This window comes from Castor canadensis, chromosome 2 (assembly GCF_047511655.1).
Source record: "Castor canadensis chromosome 2, mCasCan1.hap1v2, whole genome shotgun sequence".
NCBI classification, from domain to species: Eukaryota; Metazoa; Chordata; class Mammalia; order Rodentia; family Castoridae; genus Castor; species Castor canadensis.
Window position 1 is genome coordinate 19,971,731 of NC_133387.1, and position 17,862 is coordinate 19,989,592.

At 38.7% G+C, this 17,862-nt stretch overlaps 1 protein-coding gene across 1 annotated transcript in view; it reads right to left on the reverse strand.

Annotated features, from left to right (window-relative positions):
* Cald1 (caldesmon 1) overlaps nucleotides 1-16,229 on the reverse strand; it is a 212,496-nt gene extending 196,267 nt beyond the window's left edge. Inside the window, exon 1 of the mRNA XM_074062703.1 lies at nucleotides 16,114-16,229. The gene's annotated coding sequence lies outside the window, so the exon portion shown is untranslated. The remainder of the gene's footprint in view (nucleotides 1-16,113) is intronic.
* Nucleotides 16,230-17,862: the final 1,633 nt, after the last annotated feature.

Consider the following 17,862-nt stretch of genomic DNA (forward strand, 5'->3'; position numbering starts at 1 on the left):
CATTTTATGATTTTGTCAGAAAGATATTTGTATACACAGGGGGTGGGGAGTGGGAGGAAGAGGAGACGGGGAGGAAAAGGGAAAGGGAGGGGGAAAAGGAAGAGAGAAGGACAAGGGAGAATTGAAACATGTATTCACCATCTCTCCTCTTCCTGAGCTTTTCCTGTGTCATAGAGTTTTATCTCATCACAAGCTTCCTCTTCCTCATTGCTCTCTCCCTCTATTACCACCTCCAAGGCTTGGGGGAAAATACTTTTGACTTGTTTCTTTTAGCTTAACTCTTTTCTTGTGTCAAATTTCTCCAAATGTTTAGTTGGAGATGCAGACCCTCCATCCCTTCTTGGTCCCTGGCATTTTGTCTTCAACTTCCTCCCTCTTCTGATTGGTTTTCGGAGATCCCTGAGTAGCTGATTCTTTTTGCAGCCCTACTCCATACTCCTCAACTCCTCTTAGTTATCTCTTTGTCTTTGGTGGTTCATGACACCCATGTTCAGCCAGTTATCCTACCTCTTTGGTCTTTTTTAGTGTTCCCCTTGTGCTTTCCTTCCCCTGAATGTGGGTGTCCCCAAGCATCCAGATTTGATCTGTTTCTTAGAGATCAACATTTTGTACCAGCTTAACAGGGCTCATGATCAACAGGTGATAGAAAAGGCATGCAAAGTTGCTTCATGAACTACATGTTTATTTATTGATTCACACACCAAATATTTTTGAAGTGCCTTCTCCGTACGAAACTTCTTAGTTTCAGATGGGTGTGCTATTGTGTAAGACACTGCAGCTTCCCTTCCCATAAAAGGGTTTGCCTTTTGTTGATAGCCATACATGGAATCACATAAGTGCAGTAAAGTGGGCCACACTGGGCAACCAAGGAGGAAGAGGTCATTTCTATCTTAGAGGTGTTTTTTTTTAATTCTTATCTTTTCTCATGTTTTAAACAATTATCTCTTGTGATAGGACAAGTAATATGTATATTTACCTCTGCCTGTTTGCATTCATCATGAGTTAATGTCTGTGCCCAGAAACCATCAATATTGTCTTTCTACCTATTGGATGAAGCCAAGGATTAGCTGAGTATTTAAGGGTCATCTATAATCACCTCTATGCTTGTCTCTCTTCTGATTCTCAACCTGAACCCTTTCTCCCTCCCACGCTGATCTGATCAGCTCCCCTTTTCCCCCATCCTGGAGTGTACCTCTGCCTCAATTACTTAGGTCTTGTTGCTGCTCCCCCTTCACACCTGTCCAAGGACTCTCCAGCTTACACCACCGATTATAGACATCTCACAAGACATCCCTTAAATCCTACCTGATAATCCTTCTTGAACTACTTGCAATTCAAGAAGTGCTGTAAGACCCCCCACCCTCATTTTCTCCTTAACCATTTGCTAACTTGAGTTATTTGGTCTGATTGTATTTAGGTATACCTAGCCTATCTTCCCAAGTAGATTAATTAAATAATGTCAAATTAATTAATACTTAATTGAGTGATGGCTAATTAATTCATGCTTAATTATTTCTTGTATGTCTGTTATATGCTCTCAACTCTATTAGTTTCTAGTGACGGAGGGGTAAGCAGGATAAACATAGAACTTTAAAATATAGGGCCCGTATCATATAATCTTGGGAGATATAACAAACCCATTTATCTTTCTCTCTACTATCTTTTTGAGCTATAATTTTAAAATATAAAGAAGCAAAATATTAAGATATCTTAATGAAAACTACTTATGTTTAATTGTATGCAAACTCAGTACCAAAGTGAGAAATCAAGTCAGTGCTTTTGAGAGTGGTGAGTGTAGATTTGGGTATAGGCCAGAAACCCTGGAGTTTCACATTGTTGCTACCCTAATTAAGAGGTGCAGGTGGCTGGAGGAGGGGAACTAAGGATTTGGTCCTCCCATGTACCCAAGAATACCAGGCATACCTCAAATTGAACTATCCATGTATGGACTTCTGGGGACTTATTCACATGCTTCCTCAAGAAAGTAGGGAATAGCATCAGTAGTAGTAATGATAATAACAACAGCAGCAAACACATAGTTTGGCTACAGTTTGATGTAGAAACTAGAGTGCTAATTAACTAACCAAGCATAGATTCAATTGCAGTCCTACCACGCTCACTTAGGAGATACCCAGGATTTGGAGCCAAGGCCCCATCTCATGGATAAAGTGATCCTTCACCTAGCACTGACCTTTCTATGTAACTCTTCCATTGGGAAGGTATCTAACAGTGGAGATCCAATTTGAATGTTCCCAGATCCATGTTAAATACCATTTCTTTAAGATAGTTTGTAAGACTATGAAGACCTGAAACAAATGAACCTGACCTCAGAACACAGAGAGTTCCCAAACACAGAAAGAGTCCATATTACAAGGTAAGCAACTAAAATGTCATCAATCTCTCAAGTTTTAGTTTCCTAATTTGTTAAAGGGTTATCTTACGGTGTTGGTATGAATATCAAATAGATAAATAAATGTGAACCAGTCTTGTAAACAAAGAGGTACTTAGCTTGAGTGTTTATCAGCAGCAGCACAAAAGTGAAGATGAAAATCCAAGTCACTTTCTGACCACCAGTTTTATTTTTTAAAACTTTAATCAACTGCAAGTTTTCTTTCTATGCAACCTTGAACCTCGATAGATTATGGAACACTGTTTTTAGCAGCCACAGAACTTTTTTCTGATACTTGTCATTCCAAAGAAATTGGTGAAATTCCTCTGAGTGCAGAGAGGAAAGCACAAAGTATTTCTTAAATATCAGACTAGGCTATTTTTTTGAAAACTGCTGGGCAGGGAGTACGGGGTGTGGAGAAGCAAAAATAAAACTTCTTTCAGAGCTAGTTTTAAATAGAAACATGAAGGGGATAAAACTTGTTTTCAGGACTCTGTTTCTCTCACTTCTTATGCCCTCAAGACCTTGTCCAAATGCAGGACACCCACCTTCTTGGCATGATTTGTCCAGTATTCCTCCCTCTACCATTCACAGTCATGGTCTACCTATCCTAAGATCTGTTTTCTCAGAGGCATACTCTAAACTACAGTGACTAGTTGTTGTGAGTTGCTAATACTCAATAATGTTTATTTTGTTCTGTCCAAAAAACATTGCATTGTTCTGTTTTTCTTTGTTTTATAACATCTTATCTCAATTCACTATGGGCAATCATCTTTTTCTGTTCAGTGTGCATTATTTGTATTGCATGCTTTCTTCTAATGTTTTAGGTATCATTTTTGTGTGCAAGCATTTTAATATAGGCAGCTGGTAAGGTGTTAGACATCATTCTGTTTCTTAGTTCTCTAAATTCTATGCTTTTAAGGATCAAAAATAAAAACAGAATTTGCTTTAATAAGATCTGCAGTTCTTTTAACTCAAAAGATATGCTATGTAGGGAAAACTTCAGTTAGTGTGCAAGTTGTGATAAAAGTATTTTGGAACCAAGGAACAGGGACTTTTAGCATCCTTCACTTTCTTCTTTCTCTTCTCCCTCTATCTGGTAGTCATTGTCACTGCAAGATTTAGGTCACTGTCATTGCTTATCTGACTATCTGCAATAAACTACTCTCCCTGCCTGCTCTGCCTCTCCAGCCCAGTCTCCACTCCCAATCCATGCTTCTTTTACAGCTAGGACTACACAAACAGGGTCATGCCACTTTCCTACTGGAAACTCACCCTTGTGTTCCCATCACAGTTAGAATTAAATCCTACAGACCTGCGCTTACCCCTTCATCTCTCAGACTGCATCTCCTACCTCTTTTGTCCTCTCTTCCTCTGCTCTGGCTGGATTTCTACAACACAATAAGCACACTGCTGCTCAGGTCCCTTTGTATATGCTGGTCCCTCTGTTTGGAATGTTCTTCCCCTGTACGTACTGCCTGACTCCTTCCTGCACTTCCTGAGATTTCTGCTGAATGCCACCACACCAATAAGTCATGAAATGAGAACCATTCCAAGACACTGCTGATTCTACCTTGAGTTACTCTTAGCATGTATTGCCTTTTGACATATTTCATATTTAGTTTATTATTGTTTATTGACTTCCTTCTACCTTTTATGAGAATGGAAGCTCCCCGAGGTCATGTTCTGTGTTTTATTCATTGCTTTATCCTCAACACTGGTTTTTGGTGCATGGTGCATGAATGAATGATTCATGGAGAAAGTTTAAGTTCTCTGAAAAGAACTTACAAACCAGCCCTTAATAATCTAGCTATTGGTCATCTTTTAGGTAACATCTTGGTCATACCCCAACCCCCATCCACTCACACACTCACACACACACACACACACACATATACGCACACAATCATCCTTCATTCCATGTTCCAGCCAGATTGAACACTTTTTTTATTTTCTTGAATGTATATTGATTCTTCTTATCTTCCAATTTCCACACATACTGTTCTCTCTGCCCCAAATATACTCCTGCTTATCTGTGTCCAGTGGGCTCTCTCAGGCCTTCATCAAGAAGTTTTTCTGATGGACTAAGTCTGAGCTAAGTGCCCTCCTAATCCACATCATGGTGAGCTTGCAAAATAATTGCACTTTGTCCCTCCAATTGCCTCTTTACTTATCAATCTGCCTTACACTGCAGGCTTCTTAAAGACGGGGGCAGATCTGTCTTTTTCTCATTATGCAGTGCCTAGTACAGTGTCCCAGTCTCTCACTGGAGACTAAGTTGCTGGGCCTCTCTGATAGATTTAATTTGCTTAGTGGCTCTTAAAAACATGATGCTAAAGAATTTTAGAGCCAAAGCATATATATGGGAGTCACAATGTACTAGCTAGAAAGATCCACAGACTCTCCAATGAGCCATTTCCACATTCAGAAATAGCCACATATGGATAAGGCCTAATCAGCACCTCATGGGGATTTTTAAACAACTCTGATGTGGGGAATTTCCATGTGACATCATTTTCATCAGTGTGAATGAAGGGCCTTAGGGTTAGAGAAGAAGTGGCAGATGAGCAAACTGAACCCACTGGTCTCCTGGGTTACTTTAAGTGTTTGTTCCCAGGAAGAGCATGACAAACTCCCTGTGAGCCCAGCTTTTTCACATGTTAGCGTGAGAATTATAATAAGGGCTGTCCCCTTTCTGCCTTCCTTGGAGGAATAATAAATAAATGTGATAAGAAACTGTTTCGCAAAATAAAACAGACTTTGGAGTAAAAGAGCAGCCAGCCAGAATCTTACATGTAGTGGGAAATTGTTTCACATTTAAAGCATTCCTATCAGTCCGATGGGTGGTCACCAGTAATCTCCCCAGCCCCACAATTCTTGTCAAGACACACACTCATGCACACACATACAACAATGGGAGCTGTGGATATTTAAAAGACCAGCTCACTTCAATGTGTTTATAAATGTCTTTGGACTCATACCAAATGATCAGCTCATTTAAAGTTTAAATATGTATTAATTAATTTTTATTTGTTTACTATTAATATGATGAAGATGGTTGTAAATAAAGTATATGAGTATATTGAGTATATATACAGATGTTTGTTTATATTCTCAAGTATATAAGCAGTATCCATTCATCCCAGTTCTAAAATGTGACAGTTGGACTAGGCAATCTCTAAAGTGTTTTCAGTTTTAAGGATCCATGAACCTAAGAGTTTTGACTTTGACTTTGCATCTTCTCAAACATGCTTTAGGGAAGATCAGAGTTGCACACAATAGTCTGAAACTCCAGCACCACTCAAAAGGTTAGCCTGGGGAATGTACTGGCTAAAAGTTTCTGGGGGGTAAATATAGACTATGTCTGTGATGCTGAACAGAATCTCTGTTCTCAGCTGCGTCCCAAGTTTGTCTTAAGATGTGAACCTTGCATTGTCGTCGAATAGATGCTCATGCAGAGTCAACAGTACTATGTCCTGTGAGTGAGCAATCCATGATCCTGTATAGTCATCTAAAACTGTTTTTGCTCCACTCCATATTTTCCAATTATTCACAAAGGAGACTGCTTGAACTCTTGTAACACAAATCCTGATAAGAACTCAGGCCTGGAAACTGCTAGAAGACTCTGGGCTAATTACATGAGTAATCTCTCCAGGCTGTGAATGAGGAATACAGAACTGTAGAGTGAAGGCATCTGCGGGTCAACTCACAGCAGCCAACAAGGCACTTGGAGCCAGGCAACTCTTTCTGTTGGGGAAATATGAACAGAGAATGGAAGCTGGAGGCGAGGGGTGTAAGGAGAACAGCACTATTTACTGAGCAACTCCATATTCTATGCTCTGGAGAGAAGGGAGAGCAAAATCATGCAACTATCATTTAAATGGGTCACATGGAAAGCAAACATGGAGAATAATCTGTTTCCTTTTGTTTTTATAATCAATAATTAAACAATAAATAAATCATATACAAACTTAAGTCTTCAGTTTAAATGAAGCCCAAAGAAGAAAATTATATTGATTCAAAATTTTCAGGCTAAAAAGCCAAATTTATGCCAGGTTGTAGTATCATATGTCTTAAAACAATGAGGAAGAAACAGAGACTCTGAATGAAGCAAATCAGTAAAGTGTGTAGAACAAAGGAAGGAAAAAATGTGCTTTAAAAGGTGAGTCTTGTTCTACCTGCAATCATATATCCAGTGAATATGTTATTCACTGACTACCATAGTCAGGCTGTGTCATTAGTTGGCATTCTCAAAGCCTGTGGAAAAGCTCACATTTTTACTATCTTTGAACTCTTGCTCCAAATAATCAATTCATTTAAAGTTAAAAGGTATATTAATTAATTTTATTAATTCACTATTAATGTGGTTAAATCAAATTAAGAATTTTCAAGTCAAGCACAATATTCAGGAATAAATAAGAGCTAATTGGCCTTCTCTAGGCACCAAGATCTTGTGTTTAAGAATCATGTGAGCATTGGATATGGTGGTGCAGAACTGTAATCCCAGCTGCTTGGGAAGCAGAGTTAGGAGGACTGTGGTTTGAGGTTACATCAGGCAAAAGCATGAGATCCCATCTGAAAGACAAACTAAAAGCAAAAGGGCTGGAGGCATGGCTTAAGTGATAGAGTGCTTGCCCAGTAAGCACAAGGCCCTGAGTTCAATCCCCAGTACCACCCCCCCACAAAGAATCATGTAAGATCTTCAGGTTTCACTATATATTTATAACAGTTTCTAGAGAGGCATCTTCGATATGGGGGCTTTATAATGATGATGACAGGATTAATGAGATTAATTGAGACTTTTTTCAGATGTATGAACTCCATAATAACTTATAATACATAGTTTAGTATAACATCAGGTTGTATACTGTGAATTGAAGTCAATATAGAGGAGTTTTTTATTTCAACCTAAACCAATCACTTACTGACAGGTAGTGGTAACCCTTGACTAGGGCAGCAAATGAATGATTTTCCAAATATTATTTTATCCATAAGAATAGAATGCAGAGCCCAAAACTGGACCCATGAATACAGGAAAAAAACTAGCCTACGATAAAGGTAGTGTTTTAGATAAGGGGAAAGGATGCTTATCCAACAATTTGTTAGGACTGTTGACTCTCCACTTGGAAAAAATAATGTTTAGATTTCTATCTCACACTCAGCAATATTTTTAGGTACATTAAAAATAAAAGCATAAAAAATAAAACTATGAAAACATTAAGAAGACATATAGGAAAGTGTTTTATTACTTTGATAAGAAAAGCCATTTCAAACAAGACTGAGGTGGCAAACAACACAAAGGAAAAGAATGATAAATACGATTATAAACAATAAGTGACTTCTCCACTATGAAAAATAACACACACAAAAAAATAACACAAGCAAAGTTAAAGGACAAGAGATAAAGGATAAAATATTTATACATTCATCATAAAAGATTAAGTATGGTCAGTTATGGCTGTGTAGGCTGTGTACTACACACCAATAGGGAGAGCCATTTAAGTAATCCACAATGTGAATTGTGCCCCAAAATTTCCTCATCAAAACCCATAAACTATAAAGCACATATATCAATAAGAAGAAAAGATAGAGAAGCTATCCAAAAGAAAATGGGCAAAGAATATGAAAAGTCATCTCAGAGAGGCAGAAATCCAAGGACAGCAAGCATATACAAAGATGTCAATGTCACTTAAAATCAATGAAATGAAAATTCAAGAAGTCATGAAGCATATTTTCACCTTACCAATAAAAACAATTAAGTACCGATAAAGAAATACAATTTCACATATAGAGGGTCTAAAATATTAATGCTGAGTAGAACCTGGTGAAATGATATTCTCTTGCATTCTATGAGGAGTAAATGTGATATATCGATTTAAGTTAAATATATACATACTCTATGGCTTAAAAACTTGATTTCCCCTGATATTTTCTAAAGAAAAGCTTCTATGTACACATATAAGCTATTTGTTGCAAAATTGTTTGTAATCACATAAATCAGAAACAGCTTGTCTATAGTTAAGAGTTTAGTAATTGAGTAGAATGAGATCTATATGTAGTGAAAAGAAAGATATCTATTATGTATTATTGCATGAAAGAAGTTCTAAAATAATATGTAAGATATGATACTAGTTATATAAGCACATGTAAAATAATATAAACATATATGTGTATCATTTTGTATATGAAACAGAAGGACTACACATCTGTTAGCAGAGGTAGGTCTGGGATCCAAAAGGATTAGGTATAGGGGTCAATAGGGAGTTTTAGTTTTCCTTTAATGCTTAGATTATTGAAAATGGAATGTATGTATGATTTTATTGACATTTTCTTTTTGGCTTACACTTCCATTCTGAATTTGTACTTTGAGCCCAGGGTGCTATAAACAGTTATGGAAAAGACATGATGTAGACTTCACAAAATGACAATAGCAGTTGCACAAGCTACAGTAGTCCATATGAGCATTTATAGTACACACTGAGGTTTGCCTAGAGAAGACCGTATTTTTCATCATTCTTCTTCTCCCTTCCCTTCATAATTTCTTTCCTTTCTCCCAGCTCAGGTCCTTCTCATGAACTTGCTTCCTAGGCACCTGGGCTTTTACTCTCCCTCTGTTATGACCTCCCAGCCCAGGATTCAATCCAGGCAAGTCTCACTCAGAATTTCCCTGTTGTTTTGCCCTGGGACAAGGAGACCGCTATTGATATAGATAGGCCAGGACCTGGTTCTATTCCATGGAAGTCACGTAGTGCCAAGTGGGAATAGGGAAGAGACTTGAAGGCAGAGCCCAATTGGGCAGGCCAATTAGATGCCTGATTCAAGTCAGTGCATCTAGAGGAGCTTGCAAAGCCAGCTAGGAAATCAAGAGGCCAAGGTATGCAACACAGTGGGCAAGCGCTCAGAAGGACTAAATTTTCGTTAGAGCAGGCCAGGGAGAGTCAAGTGTCACGGGGAAATCAAGCATGAAATTCTAGAAGACAATCCGTAGTCAAGGGATAATGTGACAGACAGGAGAACAAAGAACAGGGAGAAGGCACAACAATAGGGAGCAACCCCTGCTGTGGCCCTGTTTATATCCCTACAGATGGACGTTCTCATGGTCCTTACCTTGCAGGAGCCACTCCCAGTCCAGTAGGTCAGGGCCAGTGCATCTCACCTGCTTTAGGAAAACTAGCAATGCCTGGGCTGCCCCCCAGTCAATTAAATTAACATTTCTTGGGTGAAGCCAAACATCAGTATTTTTCAGAGCTTCCCAAGTGACTCTTTAGGACTGAGATGCACTTCCCAGGCCCTAAAAATTTGTAGTGGGTGATTGGTGGCACCTGGCAGAGGTGAGGAGTACACAGAGTAGAGATTCCAGAGAATCTATTTCTTCAGAATAATTTATCTCATATTTTAATAAATAAGATGATACATCCATTTTACCCCCAAAGAATTAAAGTGCCTGTTCTTTTCTCACAGGAGAGCTCAGGTTCATAAAGTCATCACAATTTCTGGATCCTTAGCTCCAGTTTTTTTTGCAGAGCTGATGCACACTCAGCTCCACCACCAACCTCAGCAGACTTTACAGCATAGACCCAACATAACATTCCTTTGTTTATTTTCTCTCTGAAATTAATATACTGAAGATTGTAAAGTGTACTTTTGATAATTGCTGCAAAGGGTGGATTTATAGTCCAATCTGACATAAATCAGGCTCAAAATTTACTGGCAGAAATGTAAGTTGCATAATTACTCAGCAGCAGTTACACATTGTTGACACATTTATCTCTGGGCCCTGAACTCTGCACATGCACGGACACATATGAAATTCCCCACTTGTGATGCTCCTTCTTTGGCTCTTAGAAATATATTTATGAGGGTATCACTGTGCAATATATAGTTTTACTTTTATAATTTGGATTACTTGGGGTAGCCAGAAGCAGAGGCAACCTTTGCATACTGAAGTCATCATCTCTTCATGAGACTCTTGGGTTGAGTGTACAAATATAAACACAAAAAATGTAAAACAATTAACTTAGAAATTATTTGACTGATTATTTTGTCTAACTGATTTCTCCGGTGTCATGAAGATAGCTTCATTTTCTGACAGGCTCAACACTCTCTACTTAAGCTATATGCAATAAGCAAACTGCTCAAGCCACATACCTAAGATGGATCACCAGGCTCTTGAAAGTTAGTCCTTTAAGCTTTCAGTTCTGCTCCTCCTGATGCCTCTGCCCTATTAATTTACTCTTAGAAATCTTCTGCTGGAACATCTTGAGTTTAAAATGGTGCATGAGTGACATTATCTGACAAGAAATTATGAGCCCTTGGGAAAGGAATCCAAGGACTTGGTAGTGTAGGTGATAAACTTATAATTTTCTCAACCAACAGTAGAGACTTTGGGAGAGAAGGGAAATCTGAGAGTTCAATGTTGATTAGAGAGATGGTAATGAGATTTAGGGAAGACGGAGATTAGGAGGATAGTGGTTTGAGGCCAGCCTGGGCAAAAAGTTAGCGAGACTCCCATCTCTAACAATCTGGGTGTGTGGTACATGTTTGCAGAATCCCCACTACATGAGGAGCATGGGTAGCAGGACAGCATTCCAAGGCCAGCCTGGAAAGAAGAGACCCTATCTGATAAACACCTAAAGCAAAAGACCTAGAGATGGACTCAAATGGAAGAGCACCTACCTAGCAAATTGAGGTCCCGAGTTTAAACCCCAGTGCAGTTAAAAAATAAGTTAATTGAAAATTTAAGAGGAAAGGGCAATAGTCACTTTGATAAACATATAAAAGTGATTATGGAGGAAAAAGAGCTTAAGATGTGACAATGGATGAGAATATGAGAGGTGCTTAGTGATTTGCAACCTCAAAATATTGAAAGCAATATAGGCCATGGTAATAATATGTGTAGCCTCAAAATCTTCACAATATTGTCACTGAGCTCTTACCATCTGTCTTTCTGTCTCTCTCTCTCTCTCAGTGTTAGGCATCAAACCCAGGACCCTACATATGCTAGGCAAGTGTTCTACACCGAAATATATCCTCGATCTTGTGGATCTCTTTTAATCTTAAGAACAATCCTACAAAGTAGGTACTATTATTATTTCCATTTTGCAGATGGAAAAAACAAGGCTTATAGCAGTGAAATAACTTATATAAGGACACATAAAACTGTTAAGAGGGAAACATGTGCTTTGGGTATGGTCAAGCTAGTTCAGAGCCCACACTGTCTTCCTGACCTGATCAGTGTGCATTACAAAGTAAGTTTGAGATCAGTCTCATTATTTGAGTTTTGAGACATGATGGGAAGGGAGTTCAGATTGAAATACAGTGATGGAAGAGTATACTCTATTCCCACAGAACAGGTCTGTAATGAGGGGAGACTGAATTGTATTATATGTCAAGAGAGATATCACATGAGGCAGGAGACAATGACTGAACTAAAGATTTGGAATCTTGCTGTGGGCTACCTGTCCAGGAGGAGAAAATTAATTATACATTTCTGATAATTAACAAAAGTAGTATAGGAGTAAGACATTTTGATTAGTAATTCCATCTTTAAATCATCTCTGTCCTTGCAATTTACTATAAGCAGTCAAGAGTAACTAGGCCACACCTTCAGCATGCCTTAGAAATGACTTGGCTAATAGCAATAAAAACAGCATGGTACTGGCACAAAAATAGATACGAAGACCAGTGGAACAGAATAGAAGAACCAGATTTGAAGCCACACAGTTAGTTATGCTCACCTGATTTTTTATAAAAGCACCAAAACATACAAAGAAGAAAAGACAGCCTCTTCAACAAATATTGCTGGGAAAACTGGATATCTGCATGCAGAAAACTGAAACAGATCCATGTCTTTCACCCTGCACAAGTATCAACTCAAAGTGGATTAAGGACCTTAATATAAGACGACCTGAAACTTTGAAGCTAGTGCAGGAAAGAGCAGAGAATATACTGGAATTAATAAGCACAGGCAATGACTTCCTAAATAGAACTCAAACAACCCAGCAACTAAGAGAAATTATTGACAAATGGGATTACACAAAATTAAAAAGCTTCTGCACAACAAAAACAATGGTCTCTAAATTGAAGAGGTTGCCCACAGAATTGAAGAAAATCTTTACCAGCTAAACATCTGACAAGAGATTCATAACCAGAATATACAGGGAGCTCAAAAAACTAAACTCCTCCACAATCAATGACCCAATGAAGAAATGGAGAAAAGAACTGAACAGAGAGTTTTCAAAGGAAGAAGTCCAAATGGCTAAAAAACACATGAAGAAATGTTCACCATCCTTGGCCATAAAGGAAATGCAAATTAAAACCATGTTAAGAAAATGTGGTATCTATACACAATGGAATTTTATGCAGCCATGAAGAAGAACGAAATGTTATCATTCGCTGGTAAATGGATGGAATTGGAGAACATCATTCTGAGTGAGGTTAGCCTGGCCCAAAAGACCAAAAATCATATGTTCTCCCTCATATGTGGACATTAGATCAAGGGCAAACACAACAATGGGATTAGACTATGAGCACATGATAAAAGCGAGAGCACACAAGGGAGGGGTGAGGATAGGTAAGACACCTAAAAAATTAGCTAGCATTTGTTGCCCTTAACGCAGAGAAACTAAAGCAGATACCTTAAAAGCAACTGAGGCCAATAGGAAAAGGGGAACAGGTACTAGAGAAAAGGTTAGATTAAAAAGAATTAACCTAGAAGCTAACACCCACGCACAGGAAATCAATGTGAGTCAATACCCTGTATAGCTATCCATATCTCAACCAGCAAAAACCCTTGTCCCTTCCTGTTATTGCTTATACTCTCTCTACAACAAAATTAGAAATAAGGGCAAAATAGTTTCTGCTGGGTATTGAGGGGGTGAGGGGGAGAGGGAGGGGGTGGAGTGGGTGGTAAGGGAGGGGGTGGGGGCAGGGGGGAGAAATGAACCAAGCCTTGTATGCACATATGAATAATAAAAGAAAAAAAGATTCCACCTTATTCCTGTTAGAATGGCTACTATCAAGAACTCAAATACAGTAAAAGTAGGTGAAGATGTGGGGAAAAGGGAACACTCATACACTGTTGGTGAGAATGTAAATTAGTACAACCACTATGGAAAACGGTATGGAGGCTCCTCAAAAAACAAAAAATAGAACTGCCATTGTTGCAGGAAGTTGCTAGCTGAGATACGGGACACTGAGGCGATTCAGCAGGAAACATTTTATTGTGCCAAAACAGATTCAGTGGACTCGTGTCCAAAGGCTGAGCCCCAAGAACAAAAGGGTCTCAACTTATATACCCTTTCAAGCAGGTTACAGAAGCAAAAAGCAAGGTCTAATCCATATATGGTTATATTTAATTTTATAGGCTACTTTACCCTAGTGCTATGTGACTTTTTCCCCCTCCCCAGTGCTACATGAACTTCCTCATGTTTAGATTCCTCAGGTTTTATCTCTCTGCTATGCCATCTCTACCTCCCTGCTACTTTCTCAGGACTCAGGCCTAGACTGTTTTCTTCTGATCCTCCTCCCTGCTACACCATATTGCCATATACTCCAGCAATTCTACTCCTAGGGATGGATATGCCTGAAGGAATGTAAGTCAGGTTACAATTTAGGCACCTGCACACTCATGTTTATTGCAGTATTACTCAAAGATGCCCTACTACTGATGAATGGATTAAGAAAATTTGATATTTATATGCAATGGAATTTTATTCAGCCTCAAAGAAGAATGAAATTTTGTCATTTGCAGATAAATGGATGGAACTGGAGAACATCATCTTAAGCGAAATCAGCCAGATTCAGAAAGTCAAAGGCTGCATGTTTTCTCTCATATGTAGAGTATAGACCTAATATAAATGCAAGCAATATTATGAAAAAGAGGTCATGTTAAGGGAAGATCACATATGAGAGAGGGTAAAAGGAGGAAGTTAAGAAGGTGAATAGGTTGATGTACTTACTATACAAGAATGAATATAGAATTTTGAAACCTGTTGAAATCACCATAAGAAGGGGACAAAGGTAGAAATGTGAAAAATAGAAGCGATGAACCAAATCAGGTTATATTATGTATATACATGGAAATTTCACAAGGAAACTCCCTATATAGCTATCTTAAACAAACAAAATGTCATTTTTTTCTTTTAAAATCAAAGAACAGGAGGGTAGAACAGGTTCTGCCTGGGTGGTTGGTACCAGTATGGGGGGAGGATGTGAGGAATGGGTGTAGGAGGGTGAACACAGTGCAAATACTGTGCACACGTGTATGTAAATGGAAAAGTGAGACCTGTTGAAATTATTCCAGAAATGGAGGAAAGGGGATAAAGGAGAATGATGGAGGGAGTGAATTCAAGTATGATGTATTTGATATATTGCAAGAACTTTTGTAAATGCCACAATGTGCCCCCAGCACAATAGTTAAAAAATACAGCTTGGCTAAATATATGATTTCATCATCCAAAAGTTCTACCTTCCATAAAACACTAAGATAAAAACACAATAGTCAAGTTCTTTGCCACTATACAAAAATTGACTTTCATTTCTAATAAAATGTTCTTAATTTCCATCTGAGACATCATCAGATGCCTGTACCATCCATATTTCTAATTGTATTCTGTTCAAGACCACGAAAGTGTTCTCTAAAAAGACTGAATCTTTCTCTAGAGTTTTTCTGCTTTCCTTCAAAGCCTTCACCAAAATCACTTGTAACAGTCCATTCATTACAATATAAGCTTTTAAAAAGCATAATCCTCAAAATTCTTCTAGCCTCTACCCATTAGCCAACTCCAAGGCACTTCCATATTCTAGGTATTTATTGCAGTAGCACCCCTACTTCTTAGTACCAGTTTCCCTTCTAAGTTCATTTGGGCTGCTGTAAGATAATACTATCAACTGGGTGCTTTATAAATAATAAAAAATTACTTCTTGGTTCTGGAGAGTTTGGTGAGGATCCACTTTCTGACTTTAGAGACAGTGCCTTCTTGCTGTGTCCTTATGTGATAGAAGGCACAAGGGGTCGCTCTCCTGCCTCTTTTACATTGGTACTAATCCCACTACAACCTAATACCTTCCAAGGGCCCAGTCTTCTGATAACAACTTGGTGGAGGTGGGGGGATTTCAGCATAAGAATTTTGAAAGGACACAACCATTCAGAACATTGCATGGGAAACATTCTAATGACAAACAATGAGAATAATCAAGTGATGGAATTCAAAGTCCGAGCGCCAAAAGCATCATTGCCAGAGATTCCATCTCAACTAAGCTCTTTCTACTGATTGCCTCATAGCCTGTCTCTAGTCATCGAGAACCAATAGCAGATGCTTCATCAAACCCATGTGATCGCAATAGATACTACCACACACCATAACAAACAAATGCTACCATCCCCCAATAAAAAGATTTCTAAAACCTTCCAACTCTTGGACACTGAGCCAGAAGGACAGGAATTACATATAAAGACCATATCAGAGCACCGGAACATGAAAGTCATCACTGCTAGCACATAAAAGAAGCCAAAGTATATTTTTAGTTTCTACTTCTAGAGGATGGCAAAGTGTGACATCCCTCCTTTTCTTTGCTTTTTATTTTTTGTTTTAACACAAGCAGGAGAATTTTATCACAGAAGAGATTTTATCAGGTGAGTGCCCGGATGGCAGTTGCCCCCTTGGAATTCAAGTTAAATTCACCCAAAACATATAGCAGATGTTTTGATTTAAAATAGTTACCTTTGTTCAGCTTAAGTCTCAGCTCTCAAATCTTTCTGCTTCAAGAAGATACTCCTGAATGCAATGCAAGGGAGGCAGTTTAATCCAGAGATCTTGAAAACAGCTTGGTATTTTCAACTAAACCCAGTAGCGGAATGCAGGCTTCACCAGCCCCACCCAGTTTCTCCCACCCAGATATTTTTCCCTGTTGTCCAGCAAAGTTTTATCTGTTCCAAAGAAAGAAAAATGCTTACTTAAACCATTAAACTCCAAACTAGTCAATCAATTCTGCCCAAATGTAAAATAAAGAGTTGAGATAAAAAGAAGTAGGGAGGATTTATTTGACTGAGAACCTGGAGTTTTACCATTCCATAATTTTTATTTATTTATTTTGGTGGTACTGAGGTTTAACTTAGAGCCTGTGTATTTCCTAGGCAGGCGCTCTACCACTTGAGCCACTCCATCAGCCCTTACCTTTCCTTTATCCTTCCTCATGAGAGCAATTATAGGTTACTACTGTGCAGTAGATTTGGCTTTGGATGCATTTCTTTTATTATTTAAACATGCATTTATTGCCTGCCTATAAAGTAGAACATACTGTGCTAAAAGTAATGAGGAGATACAATGTAAAATATATTACAAATCTTGCTTTTGAAGACTTGGAAATCACTAAAAGAAATAAGATTCAAACACAAATTGCTATGGCGTGTGACACAGTAAAGTAACTGTCATAAAGAGGTGCAAGTCAAGCTCCATGAGAGTTCAGAGACAGATGAACCACTTATTTTCTCCAGAGGAGGTTTCCTGGAGGAAAAGGCATTGCAACTTCTCTTTCAAGAACAAAGACAGAAGGGCCTTCCAAGCCTCCAAGGGAGAGCTGGGACAGAGAATGTCCTCAAGGGGAGGGAAGGACTTACAGATAATTATCATAGTGATAGGCAGACTCAGAGACCATGATTTGTGAAGGATCTCGTTCCATTGGACTTGCTTTGATTACCTTGTTTTGATTTTGGTGGTTTCTGTTTAATCTGAGTCACATCTACAAACTTCAGTGAACTTCCTATGCTTCTCATATGCCCAATATTTCATACATAAAATTATGACATCAATTTTCCCTCTCTCTCTCTGCCTTTCTTCTTTCCTCTCTCATCTATCTCTCCTTCCACATACACAGATTTCCTAATAGGAAGAACAGATACTTAAAACGGCACAGTAGCACGAGCCTGTCATTTCAGCTATACAGGAGGCTGAGATCAGGAGGACCATAGTTCCAGGCCAGTCCAGCAAAAAGTTCATGAGACCCCCATCTCAACAGCAAAAGTTGTGTGTGGTAGCATATCTGTCATCCTAGTTACTGCAGGAAACATAAATAGGAGGATTGTAGTCCAGGCCCACCTGGGCAACAAGTGAGACCTTATCTCAAAAATAATCAGAAGCATGGCTCAACTGGTAGAGTGCCTGCCTAGCAAGCACAAAGCCCTGAGTTCAAACCCCAGTAATGCCCCCACCACACAAAAAGAAAAAAGAAAAAAAAAAAAGATACTTAAAACCAACCCTAAGAGGTAGGACCTCTGTTTTTCTCCATTAAATAACTGACCTGCCCTTAAAGCCACACACTAAATCCATTCAGAAACACCTAGAGGCAGATCCTGGACTTACTTCCTAGGTAAAAAGTCAAAAGATTTCGGGCCTGAGAATGGACTTAAATACTTCCTTGGCCACTTTCCTTTGCCTAGAAAGTGACAGTTCTGTGTAATACCACCCATTGTC